Here is a 15252-nt window from a genome sequence, read left to right as displayed (position 1 = left end):
CAATCCCCATCTTGCCTCTATTTGCACATCAGCTCGCATTTTCCCTTGTCATCATCAGCGGTAGCGCGACAACCTCGTTCCGTGCCATTGCCATTCTCGGCTCTTATTTTCTTCTTTTAGCTTCATAAAGTCTCCTACCTCCTGTCCTCTTTCTATCGCTCTCATACTCTTTACGTGTCGCTCAGAACACTTGTAGCTGCTGCCTTACCCCTGCCCTTAAGGTACATAAACATATCATGTTCTCTTCTCTCTGTTTTCACTTCATGACGATTTTAACCATGAACTAACTTAAGCTGCAATCAAACCCTTAAGTCTTGTCATTCTCACATGAGCTTGTCTGAGTATATTAACTGTCATGGGTTTTCCCTGTTCCTTGCAAGGAATGGATCTCTACCTTGGTTCACAGTTTTTTTTGCCTTTCTCAGTTTGGCTGTAAGTACTGCCAGCTGCTTGCCCTGACCAACCCCTTTGGCCTAACCAAGCCATTCAAGATCTGGGTATGTGAAGGTTGGGCAAGTAGGACTTGTACTGTATGGAGTTATCAGCACGGGGGTGTGTTGAGATAGTGTATTAGCATTTTCCTATGTAGTATGCTTCTAATACATACAACCACAATTTATCCTATATTACACATGTATATAGTCTAGTTGTTTCCCTCACTGTTATCCTTCCTCACTGAATGAAGATTATACTTTGACTCATTGTGCTCGGACTTTGTCCTTGACATCTTGTCAAATTTCTCTTAGTCTTGTGTCACTCGATAGCCCGTCAGTACCAGCCATCAAGAAGAATATACTACACTCTTGATGGCTTGCGCTGACTGGCCATCAAGAGTGAAGCGCTTTGCTCTCAATGACCAGTTGGGTCACTGTGCAAGATGCGCATGTCCCCTTGATGGCCAATCAGTCCAGGCCGTCAAGAGTGTATTATGTTCCTCTCAATGGCTGGGACTGACTGGTCATCAAGGGTGATGTGCATACACATCACCCAGAGAGTTTTGCTTTTGATGACCGGCCAGTACGGGCAATCAAAAGTTTAGTGTTTTTGTCTCGATGGCCGGTGTACTGACAGGCCATCAAGGGGTATGTGTATCACCTCTTGATGGCCAGTCAGTAGCGGCCATTGAGAGTATAAATGGTGCTTTACTCTTGCTGGCCGGTACTGACCAGCCATCAAGAGGGTGTAGGGTGTTCCTCTTGATGGCTGGTACAGACGGGCCATCAAGGGAGCTAGGTGTGTATGTCCCCTCAATGACTGGTTAGCACCGGCCATCAAGGGAGTTGTGCTCTCTTACACCTGCCACTGAGAATGGCAGGTGACGAAATCCACAACAGGTGACAACACACCCGGGGCGTGAGTTTGAAATTGAGTTTGGATTTTGTCAGCACGACAAAATCTGGTTTACGTCAGCCATTTGCTGGCAGTGAATGGTTAAAGACTGCATTAGTAATTGACTCATTTACATGAAGTCAAGAGTTCAATTCCCTGTCATTACATTAATAATGTACCTTTTATTACAATGTACTATTATTATATATTTAACTACATATTTCACACTCTTTTGAGTATGTAATTAACCTTATTTCACATTCATTACATTTTGTACATACAGAGAGAGATAAGATTATCTCTCTATGTATTTACCCTTATTGAGAGCAATTTATATACAAACAGAGAGATTGCAGAAGTATTTATGAAAATCCCTCACCTGAATTCCGTGGACTACTCACCTCCTTGGAGTTGAGGATCCCTCAGGACCTTGACTTGAAGGAGGGAGCTGATCCCTGTAATATAAAAGGGGGGGTCTTTCCCCTGGAGAGATTCTTCCCCCCAAGATTATAACCATACAAACCCGTGCACCTTACTAGAATTATAGTGAGTGGGGTTTCTTATAATCTACTAACCTTTTCTTTACAGCTCTTTGACCTCTACCCTTGTATTTTCTAGGTACAGGTGATTGTTATCACACCTGTAACCTAGAAAATAACCTTTCCTTACTAAAAGCTACGGCGCCTGGCTCAAGTTATCGCCGCGTCCCCTTACATTTGTAAGCAACGCTGGGCCGCTACGCTACACTACGCTACAGGGCCACTTAGCGTTAGCGTAGCGGCGCTAACAGGAGGCCAGTTTTCCTGCAGTGTTAGCGGGATTTTACGCCGCTAACACCAAGCTTTAGCGTAGCTTTTTTTTCTGCGCTAACACTTTTTTTAGTGTTAGCGCAAAAACAAATCCGCTACGCTAACAGTTAGCGTAACGGGATAGGCGCTAACGGATTTTTGCTCCCCCGGTAGCGTAGCGCAATGAATTCCCGCTACGCTAGGGCGGCAGAAATGACATGCTAGTTTTTTTCCTGTATTTGTGTGACTGCAGGAAAAAAAGTGGAGTGTTATTTCTGCCCAGTTTCATCTCTGTAGTTGTGCGGGGACAAAATTGGGCTGTTTCTGCCCAGTTTTTTCCTCAGGCGGCGCTAGCGGACACAAAATCTACGTTAAAAGTTAGCGTAGCTTTCTTCTAAGCTAACACCGCTACGCCAACACTATCCAGACAAAATTGTAGCGTTAGCGGCTGTAAAAAAACAACCGCTAACGGTACGCTAGCGCTACACAAGCGCATTCTTCTATCTTGTTAGTGTTAGCGGTGTGGTGTTCCATATGCGTGACAATGCCAAAAGCTCATTGCAGAGGCATTATAGTGGAGGGAGTGTGTAATACAGTGCGGGGGAAGAAGGGAAGAAGGAGCAAGAGGGGAGGAGAGGCCTTGACCCCCAACATTGGAAGTGGAACAGGTTAGACAATGGATGCAGAGTGTGTGGAAGAGGATGGAAGATGGCTTGGTTGCATAGCAACACATGACATCATGCAGCGCAGTACATGCATGAAAGTGCTGTGTAGCTCAAGCGCCTCATGCAGTATATATCCCTCATTGTTTGTACGCATAGTACAGCATATGCAGGTAGATAAGCTGTACAGGAAGTGTCTCCCGCAGCATAAATCCCTCATTGTTTGTAAATGTAGCACAGCATATGCAGGCAGATAAGCTGTACAGGAAGTGTCTCCTGCAGCATAAATCCCTCATTGTTTGTACACAAAGCACATCATATGCAGGTAGATAAGATGTACAGGAGGTGTCTCCTGCAGCATAAATCCCTCATTGTTTGTAAGGCAGTGCAGCACATGCATGCAGATGCTGTGTAGTTAAGTGTCTCCTGCAGCATAAACCCTTTGTTGTTTGTACATGCATCACAGTACATGCATGAGAGGCTGTGTAGTTGAGATCCCCTGCAGCAATAATCCCTCATGAGGAGCTTCCCTGGAGCAAAAATCCCTCACCCTTCAATATATAAGGAGGCCCTTTCTCCCCTCATCAGATGTTTCGCCATCAGCCTACAGAGGTTTGGTCACAAGTGGTTAGTTAGTTTAGTCAGCAGTGGTTATTAGCGGTATTAGTGATTAGTACAAGTACCGTAGAAGTTTAGTAGTGGTATAAGTGTGTCGGCAGTAGTGGAACCAATCATAACACAACAACAAATTTGAGTTAAGCAGCATATTAGTAACGTGTAGTACGAGTATAACAAAGTAAGTATATTGCCTGCGTGCGAAGAAGTTATAACAGATTTGCTAGCCTGTTGAATCAAGTGATCTAGGTCTGATAGAGATTACTATATGAAAGTAAGATCTATCTTGGAATCAGCCATATCTTTATAAATATTGATTACAAGACTCTTAGATATTTGCATAGTATTATTAGAGGGGCAGGTCTTTCAAACCACCCGTAAGTTGTAATAGCCTTTCAACCTATTAAGCAATTTATTTCCCCCTCAGCGGATATTTCACCAAATTATATTTAGTGTCCCACACAAGTCCTACAGCGGGAAAATCCGGCCGCTAACACTAGCGCCACCGTAGCGTAGCTTAAAAAAGCTAACACTACGCTACGCTAGCGCTAATGTTAGCGTAGCTGGCCCACTGTTGTTGTCAGGGAGCTAGCCCCTCCGCTGTTCAGCTTTGAGGTGTGGTTTACTCCCACTGGCTGTTATAGCTATAGTGCGGCCTTGTTTTTGCTGGCCGCTGCCCAAGCCGCTACAGCGCGTAATCCACAACCCATCAGCCCCTTGTCACATAAGAGACGGGCACTGACACTTGGACTGCTGATACTGATAGTTGCACCTTGGAAAAGATGTAAGGCTCTTTGTAATATTTATATCTGCGCCCAATGAGCACAGACTGCTGATACTTTGCCTTCTCCCTTTGCGCAGCTCTCTTTCCAATGCTTTGTAACAGCCCATTGATAAAACCAAGCTGTCTGCTGCTCTTCTTCCGCACAATATCCTGTGAAAGACTTCTCTCTTGGACAGGAAGGTGGCTGGGAAGCTGCCTTCCTGAGTTCCTTGATTGGATATGTATGAGTTAGATTTCAATTTTCTTCTGTTTAACTGTCTGCTGATGCATGTTTTGCATCTCCATTTCCTTTCAAAAATCTTCTGCGTGTGGCTATTGGATCCTTGAAAAACAAAGCTGTTCACCCCAATTGATTTGGTATTCAAGATTCCTTTCTTTTTGTGTTTACTAGAGTTCAAAGCGGCTACGCCGCTGCACCTTTGGGGGAAGAGGGTAACATACCCTAAACCACAACCCCCCCCCCCCCCCCCCCCCCCCCCCCACCTCTTTTGTGTAAAGAAATGGATACTGAAGGAGGAATTATTGTCAAAAACATGTACATATCTGAATAGCAGCAAGATCAAAATTTCACTTCAAAAAACATGATGGATGATAGCCAACAAATGGAGAACCAAATTATCCCACCACCCCAAAAGTTTTTGAAAAATATTCACAGCATAATCAATTTTCAAGTAGTGTTATTTTCTCATACAAAAAATCTCTTATCCTAATCAGGTAATATGCCAGTGGAAACATCAAGCTGGATTAGTGCACTCTTGAGACCAAGAATGACCATAATGACAACATATGGTAAAAAAAGTCTGGGGTCTCTTCAAAGAGGGGGTGTAGTCATGACAATGGTGAAAGGTTTTGCTATGTGCAGTGAAGCACATCTGGAATTCTGAGTGTGCAACCCACTTGGTACTACAAGAAATTCTCTTTGGATCCCTGGGTTTCCAATGGTATATCCTGCTCCAATTGAATTGTCATGATGCTGTAGGGAAATATACAAGACACTATAAGGTTGCCTCACATCACCTGCCAACAATTTGCATACACTGGCTGACTCTCACCTTCTTTGCTTCAGGGTTGAGAATTTACATGTTTTTATTGTGGAAGGAAAAATAAAAAAAACTATTAATCCACACAGAGTTGTAAAAATGCCATCAATCTGTGGTTATATGTTGAAATTTGGAACCATGTCAGTATAGAGATTATGGAGAATTGATGTGTAGAAGAATGCCTTGCTGAGAGATGCAACAAACAATAAATATCCAACCCCATCCTGGTATGTTACAGACACCATTGCTAGGAATGGACAGAAAGCCTGATTAGCCTCAGTCATACCCGCACTGTTCCTGGACACAATTTCCGAGAAAGAGAAGGTTTCACTACAGCTGTATGAACCAGTAATCAAATAACACGGACAAGGCCCCTGACAGTTCTGAGGCTGAAGAAAACAGAGGAATCTGGCATTGAACTTCATTCCTTTGTGAATGTGATTCAGAGAGTAGTTCAGTTACATGTGTTCCTACAGGACAAATGACGCGCACTCTAAAAGAAATATGGATGTACTTTGTGCACAAAAAACTCTTTGCGCACTGCAGGGGGCGTCCACGCAACATCCCGGCCACAGTGCGCGGAAGCTCAAAACGCTTTGTGCACTGCAGATGAAAAACCATCAAATTCTCATTTTTTTTCTGCCATGCGGCAGAGGAGATTTGCCCCCCCCCCCTCCAACAATTCTTTTGGAAATTTTGGGACACTCACTTTCACACAAGACAAGGGTGAAAAATAAATACCCATTAATGAGCTGGATCCCCCGGTGACTCTCCCCCGGGGATATCTAACCTGCCACGAATGACCTGGGGACACAGCCCCTCAAAAACATAGTTCGAGGGGCAGAAGTCAGCCGCTGTGCCGTGCCGACGGCCGGCGCAGGCCCACAGTGCGGAGGATACACACTCCCCCGACGACCGGCCAGCACACATGTGGAGTGCAAATCACCGGTCATCTAAGGGATTAAGCACTCCTCTTGATGACCGGGTCCGTTGCGGTCATTGAGAGGGGTAAACGCACCTCTTGATGACTGGAACGGAATCCGTCAATGAGAGGAGAAGCACACCTCTCGATGACCAGAACAAAACCGGCCATCGAGAGGAGAAACACACCTCTCGGTGACCGGGAGCAGACCGGTCATCGAGGCAATTAAGTACTCCGCTCGATGACCGGGTCCGTTGCGGTCATCAAGAGGAGTACTTAATCCACTCGATGACCAAGCAGATCCGGTCATCAAGAGGATTACTTAATCTCCTTGATGACCGGAACAGACCCGGTCATTGAGAGGAGAAACACTCCCCCAATGACCGGAGCGAACCATTCAACGAGATGAGTGATGAACAGTTCGCTCCGGTCATTGAGGGGAGTCTTGACTCCTCTCGATGACTGGAAAACGGACCCATCGAGAGGAGCACTTGATCCCCTCAATGTATGAACGGTCTGGTCCCGGTCACCGAGAGGTGTGTTTCTCCTCTCGATGACCGGGTTCTGGTCATCGCTCCTCTCGATGACCGGCCTACTTCTCCTCCCCCTCCTGGGGGTCAGGCTTAGTTCAAGGAGGAAGGGGGGGGGGGGGGCTATTCTCAATGATGGTGGGCGAGTGGTTTTAGACCTTGGCGAAGTGTGTGAGATACATGATTGCAGCCACAGGGCCCTCTACCTTGTCAGGTAGTATTCAACAGCTGGGTTCTAGAGCCTTCACTCCATTGTGAAAAGCCGTGGCCGGAGGCGAAGCAAACAGCATTGGGCAAGTATGAGCAGGCCGAGGAGGTTTTGGTGGCCTGTGTAGCGGGCGGGCGGGATCGGCAGGACTCCTGGGGATGCACAAGAAGCAGCTCGGCCTTCGTGATTGAGGGATCACTACCAGCAACAATACCCTCATGACCTGGGAAGCGGTATTTCCCTGTACAAAGCTGGAGAAAAAAAAATCCGCCACGCGTGACAGTCAAAGCCTCTCGTGGTTTAGGAAGGTACAGCAAAGGCGCAGCATCTTCGAGAGGGAGAACCGTCAAAAAAGACCCGCCCTGGCCAAAAGCGGTTCTGGCCCGGGTGTGAACATATACATCCATAGCAACAAAAAAGTGTGCAGGTCATCTAAAGGCGAAGTTCTGATTTGTTTTGTTTTGTTTGAAGGGTCCCAGTTGCTTGTCTCGGACAGCGCCACGCGACTGTAAAGATTTGCAGTGTTGGAGTACCCCAAAATGGGGAGGACTCCTGGACTTATTGAAACATGTGTGCGCTGTTGATCTAGAGAAAAAAAGAGGAGCGAGGGGAGGTAGACAATAAATAAAGGCGCCTCGACGGGGGCTGGACCTTCACGGGTCGAGTTCCCCTCTCGCAGTTGTGGAGGTTGAGCACAATCCGTCGGTTAACACTCTCCGCTTTTGCATTTGCAAAGGTTTGAGGGCTTTAATCTTTTATCTCAATCCCCTGTTGCGCTTGCGCAGGCTGATTATGTCTTATCTTTTCCCCCTGCTGCGCTTGCAAAGGTGGGTCAAAACATTCATCACACAAAGAAGGAAAAAACCTCCCCTGTTGCACTTGCACAGGTTGAGGTAAATTTTACTCCCCTGTTGCACTTGCTCAGGCTGGGCAATTTATTTAACCAACCATTTGCCCACCTCTCTCCCCTTGCATTTGCAACAGGCAGAGGTGGGAGAATCCGGCCCCTTTTCATTCATGGTTCATGAATTGGGGGATCAGTCCAAGGCATTAATGTTTGGGGACTTAAAATTTAATTCACACGGCAGCAAAGTCAAACATACTTCTGCCTGGGAAGAAGGGAACTGTGGGAAATTTTGCCAAGTTGGCCACTGTGCCACTGGCAGGCCCCTTTTGGGGCCTTTTGGGAAAGGGGGAGGGTGAACCCATGAACCCAATTTCCATGAAACTGTGGATTTAACATACTTAGATATGGCCTCCTGATTCTAATTAGACAGTAATTGAAATGAGTTCTAGTTTCCAAGGTCTGAGTTTTAAAATCATCAAGAAAACTGATGTGCTGTAATCTTTTGATGTTGAATTCTGGCAAGGAAGCCAGGAAGATTTTGGATTCTAGGCGGCAATTTTTAATACTAAATGATGTGAGTATTTGAAGGATGAAATCAGAAGGTTCTACGCTGTGGTATTTATTCCTGTGTTTCTATGTAGCAAAGTATAAAAAATTCCTTTTCTTCTCTATAAATAAAATATATTGTAAAATTGACCCCAGAAATGAACTTTTCACACAAAGCAACCTATAGTCACCCACTGGAATGACCCCTCTATCTCCACTGGTTTAGGAGTTACACAGATTTCAACCTGTCACAGGGAATGTTTCTCTTGCTTATTTTTCTTCAAGCTGAATTTGCATTACATATGCATAATGAATATGCATAATTTTGCTTGTATTTATAGTGCTCTGTGGGGTTGTACCCTTTATGTTGTAGGTAGCACCCTGTTTCTTTAGGGTAGGTCCCTTTGAGGCTGTGCTCTTGTCAAACTATACGTTGTAGGGATGAACCCCATTATCTATTTAGCCCACCAAAGCCTGTTCCCCTGGAGCAAAAATCCCTCACCCATGGGTATAAAAGGAGGCCTCTCTCCAGCCATTTGTTCCTCAGGCTGGCAATTCCCCCCACATCACACCATATCACTCCTCATCACACCAAATTATATACTACCTGCAATTTCATATTATTACCCTTACAAGTGCAATTAAAAGTCTAAACACATTCTTCTTGGCATCAATATAACAAGTGCCTAGTGCCAGTACCCTGTCCTTGGTTCCAATCCCGGTTGAAGCATAGTGCTCCCACACCCTTCACACCTCACCTGAGCCAACCCGGGTTCCATCCCGACTCTTGTCATTGATACCAATACCTCACCCAGCCTCAGTACAATTCCCCCTCTTCACATCTCCATCACCAACACTCATTAGTACTCTATACTCTATACACATATTGATTGAACGTCTTCATCCTGAACCAACCAATCCTATCATGTGATTGAAACTTGCCAAGCTTAACTTGGTGGGTCTTGTTATCTGGTAGTTAGAAGGGCAGAGCTTGCAACTCCACCATCCCCTTCTCCATTCAGCAAAAGGGTTTCACAACCGCTTTTGAGTTGGCGGAGGGAGAAGAAACCTTTAAAAAAACAAAAGATCTTGCCACAAGGGCAAGGGGGGTACGACCTCAGACCCAATTCTTGAGTGAGCTCTAGCCTCAGGGAGTTCCTTTCTCAATTGTTTTCCAATTCCCGACGGGTACACTACTGGGGGGTTCTATTACTAGTTTGCTGAATGGGAGGGAGCAGCGGCCCAACAACGGTCCAGATCTTCCATTAAGGATATTGTGTTGGCTATTTCCTGCAGGGTATAGGGCCAAACATATAGCTTGTAGCACTCTGACACCCATCTTCCTAAACGTCAGATGTCCTTGATGCTCACTCCCATGGCATTGCAGAATGAGGCACCCCCTACTCGGAAAGAGTGTCTGGAGATTTCTTGGTAGTCTCCTTTCTTCCACACATTGGTGAGAGTTTTGGTTACATTGCTTTTGGTGAGATGGCGGCGGGTTCCAGAGGCGTCAAAGTATCCGAAGAGTGAGGACTGCTTCCCCTTTGAATCTTGAATCCAATGTTTCACTGCTTCAACCGGACATAGCACATTGTTGATGGCTTTCAGGTCTATGTGTTGGATCTTGCCAGGTTTACAGATTTTTGCGTACCAAAGAGCAAGCTTTATCTTTGTTTTGCCGGCCGCAGTTACAAACTTCACATCTGATGTCAACAAGGAGTATGCACTGTCTAGGGGTCCGGAGTATTTGCTATAGGTAAGTTTGCCAAGCCTAGCCATCCCCCAAAAGGCGGTGATAGCGAGGTCCAGGACTGCCTGCTCCATTGGTCCCCTCAGTTGTAGTTTCTCAACAAGGTAAAGGAGGTGCTTAAGGTGGATGGCACCTTTCTTAGGCTTTGCTGAATGTGAGGCGTCTGCTTTAGCCAATGAACGGAGTAGGATCTTCACTGTTTTATCCATGGAGTCGGGGTAGCCTTTTCAGTGTTAGAGGTGCCATACATTGATTCCGTTTAGATACTTCTCAAGGGTACTCGCGGCAATAGACTGCAACTTGTTCTTTCCTTCGTCTCCTCCGGCCCAGAAGCAGAAGTCGTAGACATTTTCTTCTTATATTGGCAAACAATAGTCACTAATTCCTTGCACTGTTTTGAAAAGGGAGAATTTTTTGATGGCGGTGTTGAGTGTGAGGAGTGAGTTCCACTTGGAACTTATCAGGAAATAAAGCTTTTGTGGTGTGGGGGTTTTCTCAATACTCCCATCCTGAAGGAAGGGTGTGATTTTATCAAGTGGAAGCATTCCTTGGAGGAAAAAAAGGACCTTTGCACACATTGTTTGGGGGAGGGGGCAAACATTTTATTACTTATGTGTTATCAGATTCAAGGCTAGCTAATGAAACGTAACACAAAACATAAGAAGAAGGAGGGGGGGAGGTCATAGTAGGTGTGTCATCTAAACCGACTCAGAAAAGCTCAGTACAAGACTTGGAACATGTACCGTTCTAAAGCAGTAGGAAGATGTATGGGGATAGCCCGGTGCCATTCATGTCCATCTCTGACTCCTCTGGAGAGTGCATCCGCCTTGTTTTCTTCCAACGTCACCCTTTGTGTTTCAATATCAACTTGTAATCTGACTAGAGTGTCTTGAATGATTTTCCATTCTTCATTAACCCACTTGTCATTGGATTTGCGTTTCCGGTGTGGTAGACGGAAAAGTGAAAAATCAAAAGTTTTTTTTCCATACATATATTTACTCAACCTAGGCCTAAAGATACCACCAAAAGGACCTCATAAATGGATTCTACGGCCAATTTTACTCCTAGTCACCACTGGAAGCATCACTGGAACCCCGCTGGATTGGAAGTTACACCCTCTTGGACCCTCATGGACATGGCCAGCCTCAGTCATTAACCTGTCACACCCCTCAAGTCACCTTTCCCAGGTATACGCATACTCAGCCCCAGCCAAACACATACTCTTTTCCATCCCTCTTATCTCCACTGCTTATGCAGGGGACCAACCCCATTTTCTCTGTATTTGACATGTCCCCGCCTCATTTATGCACCCCTTGCAGCTGCATGCAGTCTTCTGACCCCATTTCTGCACTCCTTGCATTAGTCTGACACCACTCATGCACCCCTTGCATGAGGTACCCCTGTATTTGACATTTCCCTGCTTTGTTTATGCACTCCTTGCATAGTATGACCTCATCTTTCATTTCTCACCCCACTTTCTGCCTGTATTTAATATCTTCTGACACCACTTGTACGCAGCCCGCCAGCTAAAATCCCTCATCCAGGGTCCCCCTTGTAGCTAAAATCCCTCACATTTGTCTATATAAGGAGCTCTCTCCCCCCCAGTTGTTTTTTCCCTCAGTTCAGTACCCACCAGTTATACAGATATCACCCATTAGCCATTATCATCACCCTTACACTTTTATAACATACCATATCATCCCTCTTATCTGCAACAACCACTGAGCTCACTCTCATATCACTGGTTGCATATCACGCACCTGTCACGTGTTACCCGGTTCCTGGTTCAACTCCCGACTAAGACATATACCCTTCTCAGTCCAGACACTCTTCTCAACTTCTTATATCACCCTCTCAAGGACCTGTGTTCAACCCCCACCGGAAACATCAAGTCAACTTTCACCCTTTCCATCATCATAAATCCTCTCAACTCTCACATACCTGTCATCGAACAACTTCATCTGGAACTAGACCAGACCTATCACTTGATTAAAACTTGCCAAGCTTAGCTTGGTGGGTCTTGTTATCTGATAGTATAGAAGGGCAGAGTTTTGCACCTCCATCATCCCCTTCTCCATTCAGCAAAAGGGTTTCACAACCACTTTTAAGTCTTACACCGGATCGCGCCTTCTGTTGTTGTGTTATCCGTCCAAACTATGAAGGTTTTGCCTTGCCTAATTCCTAAAGATTCCAAAATCAGTAGGCCTCAGCTGTCAGCCTTAGAGTCATCACAGCTGACCTAAAAGCTGCCTGTTCTACCTTTGTTACATATAAATTACTTTATATCTTTTTCATCTTAAGAGATAACCTTGTTTTGACTTCAGATTCTGTTTCCTCATGCAATTTTGACCCTAGTTACAACTTATCAATTCATTGTAACTATACTCCTTCCCTGAGTTACTGAGTTGTGGCGCGCTTGCGCAGTTGTGACGTGTCAGCACTACCTGGCGCGCCAAACCACATGTACATATGTAAATTACATAAGCAAACTGTGAAAATTTTCGTAGTCAGAATCCCCCTTGCCTGAGGCGGATCCACAGACTTCAGCACACCAGAACCACCACCCAGATAACCCCAGGATCACCACCAAAGAGCCTACTCTACTCCCAGTATACCTACCGTCACAGGCGCCTAGGATATTGACAGTAAGTAACCTCTTTCACTGAACCTTGATTATCTCAGAGGTACAACTCTGTGTCTTGTTTGATCTGCCTTTTCTTCTTGCTTTGCCTCCTCCTTGATCACAGGGCTGTCCCTTCTATTCTACAGGCCTTTGCCTCTATCTTGATCACAGGGCTGTCCCTTATAATCACTTGGCCTTTGCCTCAAAATCTAGGTTGCAGGGCTGTCCCTCAGGTTTCCCATTAAGAACCTTGACTGTCCAGAGAGAAGTCTAAAAAAACTGTGGCTGGATTAAACTTATCTAATCCAGATACCCTCCTGAGAGGAAGCTGTAGCACTTCTAGCACAGATTAGCAGCACTCTTCTGAAGAGTAGCATTGCCAGTGGACGTGCATTCCCACTAGAATAACCTAGTACTTCTCTTCTATCTTATCCTGCTTGGTTTCTTTCTCTCTCTTTCTCTTTTTCTCTTACAGTTGTATTTTCTTTATCCCAAGAAATCAAACTGTTGTCCCCCATTTCTTGTGTCCTGCTGTCACTATAGAGACTCAGGCTCACATCAGCGGATAGTAACAGTCTCCAACCAGGAGATGCCTCTTTTGTGGTTTGACTGTTCTTTCCAATCATCCACTAATTGAAATTGGGCCGATTGGCGGCCTATCATTACACCTATGCCAAAGCCAGTCAATGCGTCACCCATCCACCCAATTTTGGTGGGGGCGGGGTACGCCATTAACCAAGTCTCCTTAAAAGTGACAAGTGTGTGGAAACAGCGGTCCAGGTTGTCCTTTACGTCTTCTGGGAGCATCCGTAATGCGGATTTTGTTACCCAACTCTTGAGCCAGTGATAGAAGCTACATAGATAGCATCTGATTTGAGGTAACAGGTAGGGCACATGATTGAGGTTTCCTACCATTACTTTGATGTTATTATAAGAGAAAGATTTTTGGTTTAGGAATTTTTTGATCTGGTCGACACGTTTGAACAATTTCCCTTGTGGTAGGCAGACGGTCTTGTCAGCCCCATTCCATAAGAAGCCAATGTATTTTTTCTCTGACCCAAAGGCTGAGAACTTCTTGTTGTTTGCTTTGACACCTAAAACGCTTGAGAAGGCATCGATGTTGTTCATTTCAGTTGTGGAATCTATTTCCTTCACAAAGAGGTTGTTGTCAACCCAATAAAAAACGGAGAACAAATTGAACCGGTGTAGCATGATCTGTTTCCAGGTGTCTGCAGGGCGACAAAAGGAGCCGCAGCCCGCCACTCCGCCAAAGTTAATTCTAATGTCCAACAGGAGATCACCATTGAAGTCCTTTACTAGTAGATATGGCCATTGGTCCATGGCTGTTGGGATTTGGCAATAAGCCTTTTCCCAATCAAAGATTGCTAAGAGACAGGCTTTCTCTCTGTGGTGTAAGAAACTTTAGACTATGTTGAAATCGTCCCAGGTGGTGGCAAATTCATCCGGGTTCACAAAGGAGTTGACCAGGGGAATTTCTGGTCTCAAGTGTGGATAAGACAAATCATTTGTTGGGCGTAAAGAACCGTCACTGTTGACCACCACATATATATTGATTGCTTGCACATTAAAGACATCCAATATGTGTATTGAATCTCTCACATCTGGAACAAAACAATACATGTTCCAGATGGCCTAGTGGTAACCATGGAATCACCCACAGAATCTTGGTTTCTCCCATGCAACAAAAAAGTGAAATCACTTCAAAGAGAGTGACAAGTCCCGTGTTTGAATCCCAGTGGACCCAACCCCTGGTTGCTCCCACTTCTGCCCTTGGACAACTACACACCACCCACTTATTAGTTTTCCTCTTTACATGTATAAAAACTCTGCAATTTCAATACCTGTTACCCAATTGAATCAACCTGAAAAATGGTTGCACCCCATCCACACCACAACTCATTGTCCCTAGTTGTTAAGATTACCACATCCTCTACAGAACTTGGCCCCATAGAAACAAAAAATGCTTGTAGGAAGATATCATGATATTCATAGTGTGCAATTAAGGTGTTCAAAGTTGAAATCATGAAACTTTCATTACATAAAATCATAAAATCATAAAACTTTCAAATGATGATTTTATATGTACCATTTTAGAAATGTTGCTCTAATTTGAGTGTTTGGGTGTACATACTTTTTTTGGCTTAGAACTTTATGATTTTATATTGGTGTTATGATTTTATGAAAGTCAACTTTGAACACCCTAAATGCCAAAGGCAAAAGTTACACTTTTTTTTAAAAAAAAAACCTGTATTGGATTGCTAGCACATGCAAGAGATCCAATAGATGCATTTAGGGTGTTCAAAGTTGACTTGCATAAAACCATAACACCATGAAATCATGAAATCCTGAGGTGAAAAAAATCTACACCCAAACACTCAAATTAGAGCAACATTTCTAAAATGGTACATATAAAATCATCATTTAAAAGTTTTACAATTTTATGATTTTATGTAATTAAGATTTTATGATTTCAACTTTGAACACCTTAATTGTTTTGTTCCAGATGTGAGTGATTCAATACATGTATCACATTGTTTTGGTCACTCAGAGCTATGCATTGGACCACACAATCCAATACTTGTGTTGC

This window comes from Puccinia triticina, chromosome 10A (assembly GCF_026914185.1).
Source record: "Puccinia triticina chromosome 10A, complete sequence".
Classification (NCBI taxonomy): Eukaryota; Fungi; Basidiomycota; class Pucciniomycetes; order Pucciniales; family Pucciniaceae; genus Puccinia; species Puccinia triticina.
Note: the sequence above shows the minus strand (reverse complement) of the source record.